We start from the raw sequence: 10,664 nt of genomic DNA, 5'->3' as shown, positions 1-10,664 counted from the left end.
TATAAGAAGACCTTGTGGTCTTCTATAGAAAGCCCTTCTGGTCTTACAATCCTTCTGGTCCCCTAAGGGAAGATCTTCTGGACCTCTACGAGAAAACCTTATGGTCCTCTTTGAGAAATTCTTCTGATCTTCTACGAGAAGACCTTCTGGTATTTTATAAAAAGACCTGCAGTGATAAGACACTCTGGTCTATTATGAGAAAACCTTCTGGTCATCTATGAAGACCTTCGGGTCTTCTATGAGAATGTCATATGGACCTATATGGGAAAATTTCGGGCATCCTATCTGATGACCTTCTGTTCTTCTATGAGAGGATCTTCTTAGCTTCTATGGATCTCTAGTCATTCTGTCTTTGATTGAATATATCAATATTCATCTTCATAACACTGTGCCCATTTCTGGTAGCAATGAAAACGAAAGTGATCACTGCTGCATGGCAAAGAAGGAAGAAACTAAAAGCAAAACAACCTACAGATCAGCTCAGCGAACACCTTCTCTTTCGTTGGCAGCGAAAGAGGCAGCAGCAGGCGTCGACAGTTAAAAAACAAAATAAATGGCACGTACCACACTCCACACTGAAACGCCACAACAAATGGTGAGAAGAAGCAAAACAAAAAAAAAAAAACAATACCAAACATCTATGGATGGCTGGATGGTTTCAACAGATGATGGTTTTTGGTGGTGGTCAACGTAATGGGGCGCATGGTTTGGGGCAGTCGAGGGAAATGTTACACTAGCTGCTGCAACCAAGCTGCGGCAGCAAAGCCGCTAAGAAATTACGTTAAAAACATTACGTTATGACTGTTGTATTGTTATTGACCATGGCTAAGTGTCGCGTAATAACCGCCACAGAAGAGGCATGCAACAAATGCTTAGCTATTTGTGTTGTGGTGTTGTTCCTCTTTTTGCTGTTTTGTTTTGCTGCTCTATGAATTAATATCCGTCCGTCTGTCCAGTTGTGAGGTTTTCTCAATTTACGCTGAGATATTTTTGTGTGGATTTTTGGGTGCTGGTTTCAGAGTCTTCCATAATTTCTTTCTTTTTGTTTTTTGTGTTGTTTTTTTTTTTTCAATTCGAAAAAAGTGGCAGCAGCCAACCGCTGCCATTGAGTACCACCGGAGCAAAACGCTGTAGTTCAAATTTGTAATCATATTCCCCAGTTTGTTACAGTTGCCCACCATCTGTCGTCGCGTAAACAACGGTATTTCTCGTGAACTCGTGAACGTAAGACGGCGTTGTCGCACACGCGCTTTGCAAATCAAATCCTACGAAGAAAAATCGCCAACGGAAATTCAAACCAAACAGAAAAGAAAATATTTTTCTACCGTTTTCAATTGTTGCCGTACGATTGTTGTTGTTGGTGTTGTGCAGTTAGCTGCAACAATTTTTTTTAACAAGAAATTGCACCCAACAAAGACTGTCATTTTGGTGCAGAAAGTGAAGGTGTTTAATTTGTATATTCGGTAAATTTGCCTACAACGCTCATAAATAATGCCCAAAATGGCCGGTGAGAAAGACTGTAACTGTGAACTTCATAAAAACTAATGACTTACTCTAAATGGCATTGCTAATGATATTGCTTTCCAATAGTGCCGAACAAGTGAACTTGAAATTGTAATTATAAAAATTATCGAACTGGAATTGGTTTGCAGTTTGGTTTTATGGTATTGAAATTTATTGAAGCTAAATTAGAAAAATTTTCCATTTCGCCGCCAAATACCCAGGATATTTTGTACATAAAAATATTATCCTTTAAGGACATTTATTCATAAAAGCGGTTAAAATATGAATTTTCATAATAACGATTATAGATTCCACGCCCCTCGGTCTTGTCATGTTCATCTGTCTGGTAGGATAGTGCTCATAATAACATTCGAAGTATGAATTCGTTGTGGCTCAAAGTTCTCAAATCCCAAGATGTCCTTCGGTGTTAAATCCCTGTAAAGTTGATATATATTGATACCTCTCTTTCGGTATCTACGACACAATCCGTCAAATTTTTAATATTAATCCGATAAAGTTAGAACTTTTTTTTAGACCCTAGGTCTAGGTTTTAGGTCTCTTTGGACCAAATCCGTTTCAGAACATTTGGAGTCGATCTAGCAATGTCCGTCCGTCTATCTATCTGTCTGGCTGGTTCGCACGATAACTCTCGAAGGTAATATCCGATTTGATGCAAAGTTGGTACGTCGTAATATGTTTGTCAAAAGGTCGAAATTTTCAAAAAATTTATTTTTTGCACAGAAAGAGTCCGATTTTGCTCCAACTTTGCGAATCCTAATATTTTCGTCAGTGCTAGTTCAGGTGCGAAAATGGACAATATCGGTCAACTCTATCAGGTACCTCCCCCACAAAGGGCCAACATTTTGAATAGTTACAACTCTTATAAACTGTGATGGAAGAGTCCTACTGCCTTCAAATTTTACGCATCTCAATAATTTGAATAACCCAAGGTCTGGCGGGAAAATAAAATTTATCGGTCCACTCCCTTTGGTACCTCAAAAAATATATTTTTTGCGCAGAAAGACAAAAGATAATTCATTTTGCCTCAACTTTGCAAATCCTAATATTTGCGTCAGTGCTACATCAGGTGCGACAATGGACAATGTTGGTCCACTCCATTAGGTAATTACAACTCTTATAAAACGTGATGGAAGAGTCCTACTGCCTTTAAATTTTACAAATCTCAATAATTTTATTAACCCAAGGTCTGGCGGGAAAATAAAATTTATCGATCCACTTGCTTTGGTACCTCCCCCACAAAAGTTCGAAATTTTCAAAAAATATATTTTCTGCACAGAAAGACAAAAGATATTCCATTTTGCTCCAAATTTGCAAATCCTAATATTTGCGTCAGTGCTACATCAGGTGCGAAAATGGACAATGTCGGTCCACTCCATTATGTACCTCCCCCACAAAGGGTCATAACTTTGAATAATTACAACTGTTATAAAATGTGATATAACAGTCCGATTGTCTTGAAATTTCGCACATCCCAATATTTTTATCAATGCAAGGTCTGGTGTTAAGATGGAATATATCGGTACGTTCCTGTTGGCACCTCTCCCACAAAAGGTCGAAATTTTCAAAAAATATTTTTTTTGCACAGAAAGAGAAAGAATAATCCGATTTTGCCCTAACTTTGCAAATCCTAATATTTCTATCAGTGCTAGGGCAGGTGCGAAAATGGACAATATCGGTTCACTCCATCAAGTACGTCCTCCACAAAGAGTCTAAGTTTTGAGAGTCCGAATCTTTTCAATTTTCCCACATCGCAATAATTTTATTAACCCAAGGTCTGGTACCAAGATCGAATACATTGGTCCACTCCATCTGTAACCTACCTCATAAAAGTTCGAATTTTTCAAAAAAAAAAAAAAAATTATTTTCTGCACAGAAAGACAAAAGATATTCCATTTTGCTCCAACTTTGCAAATCCTAATATTTGCGTCAGTTCTAGGTCAGGTGCAAATATTAATAATATTGGTCCACTCCATCAAGTCCTTCAGGTACCTTCGCCACAAAGTGTCAAATTTTTGAATAAACAAATCTGAAATAAGCATCAGGTTCTCTTCACATCCCATTAATTTCACAAACAAAAGATCTGTTGTGAAGATCGGATATATCTGTCCACTCCTTCTGGTACACAATTTTCAATACTTTTATCTGTCATAGCTTGCGAAACAAGTCAGCGATTTTTTAAAACTTGCTATATCTAAATATATCTCTCTTTGCCAGAAACCTGAGATGAATATAGAATTTCTGATTTTCCATAAATTAGAAGGGCCTATTGTGTTTGGAGATGATTGCAAAAAATTCAAATTGGTTCAAATGAACCAAAAACCGAAAAATGTTTCTGGTGACCAATTGAAACCAATCGACACGGAATTTTGTATGAAAACAGAGAGAGAGAGAGGGAGAGAGAGAGACATGGAAGAGGTGTAGCATTTTAGATGACCATTGGATTATATTTACCTGTAACTAACAACACGACGGAGTGCGTAAATATTAGACAAATGTCCCTTGTCAAAAAGCTAAGGTATTTTGATGATTTTAGCCATATAGTTCAATGGAAAATCCACACAAGGAGTTCCTTCTGAGTACTTTACCCCCTGGAAGAGAATTGCCTATATAGATCGACCAAATCGCATATCCCCCTATATAATGGAATTTTCTGAGCATCAACACCAGGAGTTGTTTTTGAATATGTCAAAAATAAAATCCACACAAAAAGTTCCTTCAGAGTACTTTACCCCATGTCTATAAGAGTCCACGATATCGCAGCATTTGAATGATTTTAGCTACATTTTTGACTGGAATTGTTTCAAATTTCGTATTTAAGGTTTGAAGCTCTTCGTGTAGGCCACATATGACGGCGCTCTGTCTATCTGGTATTTTGATGATATTAGCAACATTATTCACCGGAATTGTTTCAAATTTGTTGATATTAGCGACATTATTCAACGGAATTCAAATTTGTATTTGAAGTTCGGAATCGATACTACAGCCAACGACCACAAAATTACTTATGCAGGTCCACGTCTTCGTATATCCCCCATATAGCTGTTTTTATTTAAGTGGTATTTTTCGACGGATCTTTTTTTTTCAAATTTTTAAAGATGCCTCAAAATGGTGAAGGGTATTAAAAGTTCGTCTCGTATTTTTTACTTGTTTTTGAATAAATTATTTCTCATATAAATCGCAGGTAATTTCTAATAAAATGGAAACTTTGCGCATCGTAACGCTATTATAGGACTAAGGTCTTTTACGAAAAACACTGCTTCCCATAACTTACAAGCAATCTTCAAACTTTTTATTATTTTATATAAAATTTTGAATGAATGAATTTAAAAACTTTCGAAAAGTTTAAAAAAAAAAACATAAATCACATATAAATCGATCGTATACCATAAAATCCAATCTTTCGACATGTTAATTTTTCTAACAAACTGGAGACAAGTAAGAGGATGGGAATAACCGTCCCATACTTTTGCCACTTCGCCTGCAAAGGAAAAATAGTTAGAATTATCATAACTCGCATAAATGTAAAATAAGAATCCTATTTTCCACAAAGTTGAAGTATGATATTTTGGTGCACCAAAATGGTCTGGAACTCCTTACAAATGATTGATATATTTTATACTTTCAAGTCTTATATAATTCGAGAGGTGTTTTTAAATAAATCTAAAGCTTATCCATCACTATTTTTGCTTTTTCTGGAATTTCGGACAATATTTAGAAACTTGCTCCAATTTTCGGAATATCGGCAGAAATATATTTAATTTGCTGAATTTTTCAGTTAGTAAGTTCATAATTTTAAACGCCATCCTTAGAAAATGATGCTTAAATCAATTTGGAGCCTATTGTTTTTGGAGATGTTAAAAAAATGTATAAGGGATAAAATCGTAAAAAAATAAATTCTTCTTGATTTTAAAGTCACATATGCGAACTTAACCTGCCTACTGAAAAAGTAACCGTGTGGCAAAATGTTTGCCTTCTATTTCAATTTGTTCAAAAGCTAGCGAGATTACGATAGTCAGACGGACATCTCTAAATCAACTCAGCATTTAACCTTGATCAAGGATTTTGTATTTTTGCTAGTTTCGGACATCTGCTAATGCTAAATTTGCAGGGATTAACAATTATTAAATGGATAATATATAAACAAGTATCCATGGTAAGTTCAGTGGGCACCTCCACCATTCGATCTGGTCGGCCCAAAAAAGGACCGATTTATGAAATTACAACTATTTTTCAGAAATTGGGTCCAAGATAAACAAAACAGCCAATAAAAAAAAGACAGTGCTTAATAAGCCCAAATCCAAATCTCAATATTCAATAATGCTCAATCGACATACAATTTTATGGTGATCATGAATATAAATACTACATACGATCTTCGATGACAATTTCGAGAATGTTAAATTTAATATCTAATAATATATAATAATTTATTTAATATTTTAAGGTGAAGAGTGTAATCCTGGTTCTAAAACACTATGAGGGCTCCTATGAAAGTTCATATATTGTTCTTCTTTTTTGAAGTCCATTTTTTCTCAAAAGCGTTAAAAACTTTTTTAATTAGTGAACTTCCTTTTTAAAAACTCAAAAAAATCTACAATTTTCATTACTTTTGTCATGTTTTTCAATGATAATCTCTTCGATATTCAAAGGATTTAAAGCCTAATTCTTAGTTAAAGTATTTACTGATTACACGCATTGCAGAAACATTATTAAAAAACCCTACTCTATTGTTTAATATAAATCCCTTAAATATTGTTGCTCTCCCGCAGTGAAATCTTTTCTAATTTGTTTAAATAATTATTAACATTTATTTTGTTACGAAAAAGCGTCCAAGGACACTGAGACTAATCTACCATTGAAAATCAGACCTTGGAAAAATACGTATTAATCTTCTCAGTAACACACAAAAGGATTTATTTCGTGTTATATCTCATTTCAAATAAAAAAATCAAAGTTCAAGAACCTTTTATTCGTGCATAACGAGACACGTGTTGCTAAATTCTCACCTAACATGGAAACAAGGTCCAGACAGCAGTCTGTCTTGTTTACCCAAAAAAAAACTAAAATGGTGAAAGAATCAATGCCACAATTTCGTTACAGACATACCAACAAACAGACAATTCATTTAACGCCTTCTCAGGATGACCTTAAACGTGAAGACCAATTTATTTGTGGCAAAACATTAAAAGTTTATTGTCAAGAATTTTCGGTTTTTGGTTAAAGCACGAAAATAGTTAACTTCTGACGAATATGACACAGTGTGGTGAAAATCAAAATAAATGGGTAATTGTTGTTGGTGATTAATGTCAAGTATATAAAAATCATTTCGAGGTCACAAATATTGAAAGTAGATTATATGAAAAGTCAATTATCTGTACAGGCAAAAAAAAAATAAAAATGCGATATCGAAGGAAATTATGAAAGTCTTTTCAAATCTGTTTAATATTTAATATGTGAAAATTGATAATAATATCTGCTTTCGGAATTTCCATAGCTTGAATGTAAACCTAAGTTAAACATAGACATGACGTGATTTTTAATATTTTTACTTCAGAAAATTATATAGTACTGACAAATGACTGCGTTATGACTATACCAAGTTTGAAAATATTCGCGACTTGTTATGACACATATAAATACTTTCAATTTTGACTCCTTTATGATGGTGGTACCAGAAGAGGTGGGTCGATATCTATCATCTTCACACCAGATCTTGTGTTAGTAGAAATACGGGAATGTGCGAATTTTATAAACAAGAAGATGCTTATTTCCCATTTTATGAAAGATAAAATTACTCAACATTTTAACCGTTATGGGGGAGGTACCAGGAAGAATGGACTGATATATCCTCACATCCTCACACTAGATATTTTGTTAATAAAAATATTGGAATGTTTGAAATTTGCATTTTTTGAGAGGAATAATTATTTAAAATTTTGACTTGTTGTGGGGAAGTTCAAGGAATGGTCCGATATTGATACCAGAACATGTGTTGGTTAAAGAATTTGGGTGTGTAAAATCTAAAGATTATGGGACACTTATTTCACATTTTATAAGAGAGAAGATTATTCAAAATTTTAACCATTTGTGGGGGAGGTACCAGAAGAGTGAAGTGTTGATAAAAATGTTGCAATTTTCAAAATCTTAAGACAATTGGACTCTTATTCACATTTCATAAGAGTTATAATAATTCAAAATGTTGACACTTTGTGGGAGCCGACATACTTCCATTTTTCGATCCTAACCTAAAACTAATGAAAATATTGGGATTTGCAAAGTTTGCTAAGTTTGTAAATTATTTTCCGTGAAAATGTTGACCTTTTGTGGGGAAGGTAACAGAAAAAGTGAACCGATATTGCCCATCTCCGAACTCGATCTAAGTTTGATAAAAATATTACGTGATTCAAATGCTACCAATATTTATATTTCGAGCTCTATTCCTACACTACTTACGGAATTAGTACGTTTCGTACACCATTTAACACGCTTTTCCTGACACTGTTAATTGACTAACCCATAGTTAAACTCATAACAAAATTCACAAGATCAGCTCTATTTCTACATTCATATCAAACTTAGTTCCATTTAGTACTTTTCGTACATGTTATAGTACTGTAAATTACACAATTTTTGCTCTATTCCTACACTATGTACCCAATTCAGTAACATTTAGTACTATTCCTTTACGTATTGTGTACTAAATTTCAAAATTACGCCTTTATCAATACATCCAAAACCACATATTACCGAATTTAATATCGTTTACTACAGTTCTTTCGTTTAGTATATATTTTCAAAACCACCTCCCTATATCATTCCTACTTTCAAAACTTGATTTTCATACCAAGCTTCAAAAGTTACCTATTCAGCCATTTCAGAAAAATAATATATAATACTTTTCCTCCTTTTAGTACACAATTCCAAAACCACCTCTTCATTTCCTCTCTACCCAACCGCAGTAACCTAAAAAGTAATATTTCACATTTCCATCCGTTCACCCAAACTCAAATTGTACCATTTAGTACAGTTTGTACATCAACCTTACTTCTTATTACAAATTTTCAGATATTAGTATATCTTAGCACTTTTAACATAGGTGTTATACTTACCTTCTGTTTGAATTTCCAAACAATCCTTTGGTACAGCTTTCCCACACAACACCCAAGACCTTCATACTAAATTTTAAATTTCCAGATATATCCATTCTCCAAAATACCAAAATGAATACCATTTTGTATTTTTCGTATCTTTTGGTAGGTATTAACAAGTCTACCTCCATAAATGACCAACCAAAGTTTAGATTTCCAATTCTACTCATTCGCCTAAATATAAAATTTAGTACAATTTATTACTTTTTGTACTTTTTTACATATTTCTAAAACCGTCGCCAAATAATAACTCCGCAGCACAAAAAGTGACCCCATTGTCAAATTTCATGTTTCAAGTGCTTGTCGTTCAACAAATGCCTAATTTATTAAGATTTAGTACATTTCGTACAATTTAAGTACATAACAAAAGTATATACCAAATTTAGTACCATTAAGTATTTTTGTTCAAACATAGGACGCATTTCCAAACCACACAGATAACATCAGTAATATAAGTGCCATATTTCAGAAATTTACCACCATCCCTTCGGGAAATACCAAATATAGTATCACTTAGTAATTTTCGTACAGTTATAGCCCACTTTGCGGTACCACCTCCATATATCCGAATTACACATGATCCTACTAACAAATTTCAGATTTCAAGCTCTATCTGTTTACAAATTGTACCAAATAAAGTACTATCTAGTACTTTTCACAAAATTGTAGTTCGCATTTCCACCAGCAGTGACCAACATTTCAAATTTCCAGTTCCATTCATTCGCCCAAAAGCTAATTGTATTAAATATAGCACCGTTTAAAACGGTTCTTATACTAATTACACATTTCCAAAACCACATCCACCCCGGAATTAGTTCTGACACCAAATGTCAAGATTTTAGCATTACCGCATAATTTGGTTCCAAATTTGCACTACACTACAGTTATAGTTCGAATTTTTAAAATTTTCTACCAGCGACCTTCGTTTCAAATTTCTGAGTCTAGCTCAATCCGGTTGACCAATGAAATTGATATTAATCGATTTACTCCTTCTGGTACCTCCCCCACAAAGGGCCCAAATTTTGACCCATGAAGCTGATAAAACCCGAAATTAGCATCCGATTATCATTTTCAAATTAGCACATCTCAATATTTCTACCAGCACAAGATCAACAGTGAAGATGAAATATATATGTCGGACCACTCCAACTGGGCTCAAATTTTTATACCCTACACCACAAGGTGGTCAGGGTATTATGTCTTTGTGCATTTGTTTGTAACAGGCAAAAGGAAACGAGATAGACCCATAGTTCCTTTTGATTATCTGCATAGAATCACATTCTGAGTCGATTTATGCATGTCCGTCCGTCCGTCTGTCCATGTATTTTTGTAAACAAAGTACAGTTCCCATTTATTGCCCTATCCAGATAAAATTTTGCACAAATCATTTGTTTGGCCCAAGGACGAACCCTATTTAGATATAGCTCCCATATACATCTTCGTCCGATTTGCCTTTTATTGTGCACCAAACGTGTAATATCAGCCCGAATAGTATGGGATTTTGCACATACAACCAAATTAGGCCTGAAAGTAAGTATGCCAAATTTGATCGAAATCGGTTCAGATTTGGATATAGCTCCCATATATATTGTCCATCCAATTTGTTATAGTTGTCCTCCGCAGCCGTAATATGCACTCTGTATCAACAATATTTGGGGAAATATATCAAATACAGCTCAGAAATACATTTGCTAAATTTTATCGAGATCGGTTCAGATTTGGATATAGCTCCCATATATAACTTCGTCCGATTTACCTTTTATTGTGCACCAAACGTCTAATATTTGTCCAAATGGGATGGAATTTGGCACTTACGATCAAATTGAGTCTAGAAGCTAGTATGTCAAATTTGACGAAGATCGGTTCAGATATAGCTATAGCTCCCATATACATTGTTCATCCGATTTGTTGTATTTGTTACCCACAGCCGTAATACGCACTCCTTAACAACGATATTCAGGGAAATATATCAAATACAGCTCAGAAATGTCT

This window comes from Musca domestica, unplaced genomic scaffold (assembly GCF_030504385.1).
Source record: "Musca domestica strain aabys unplaced genomic scaffold, Musca_domestica.polishedcontigs.V.1.1 1, whole genome shotgun sequence".
Lineage (NCBI taxonomy): Eukaryota > Metazoa > Arthropoda > Insecta > Diptera > Muscidae > Musca > Musca domestica.
This window is presented reverse-complemented; position numbering follows the sequence as displayed.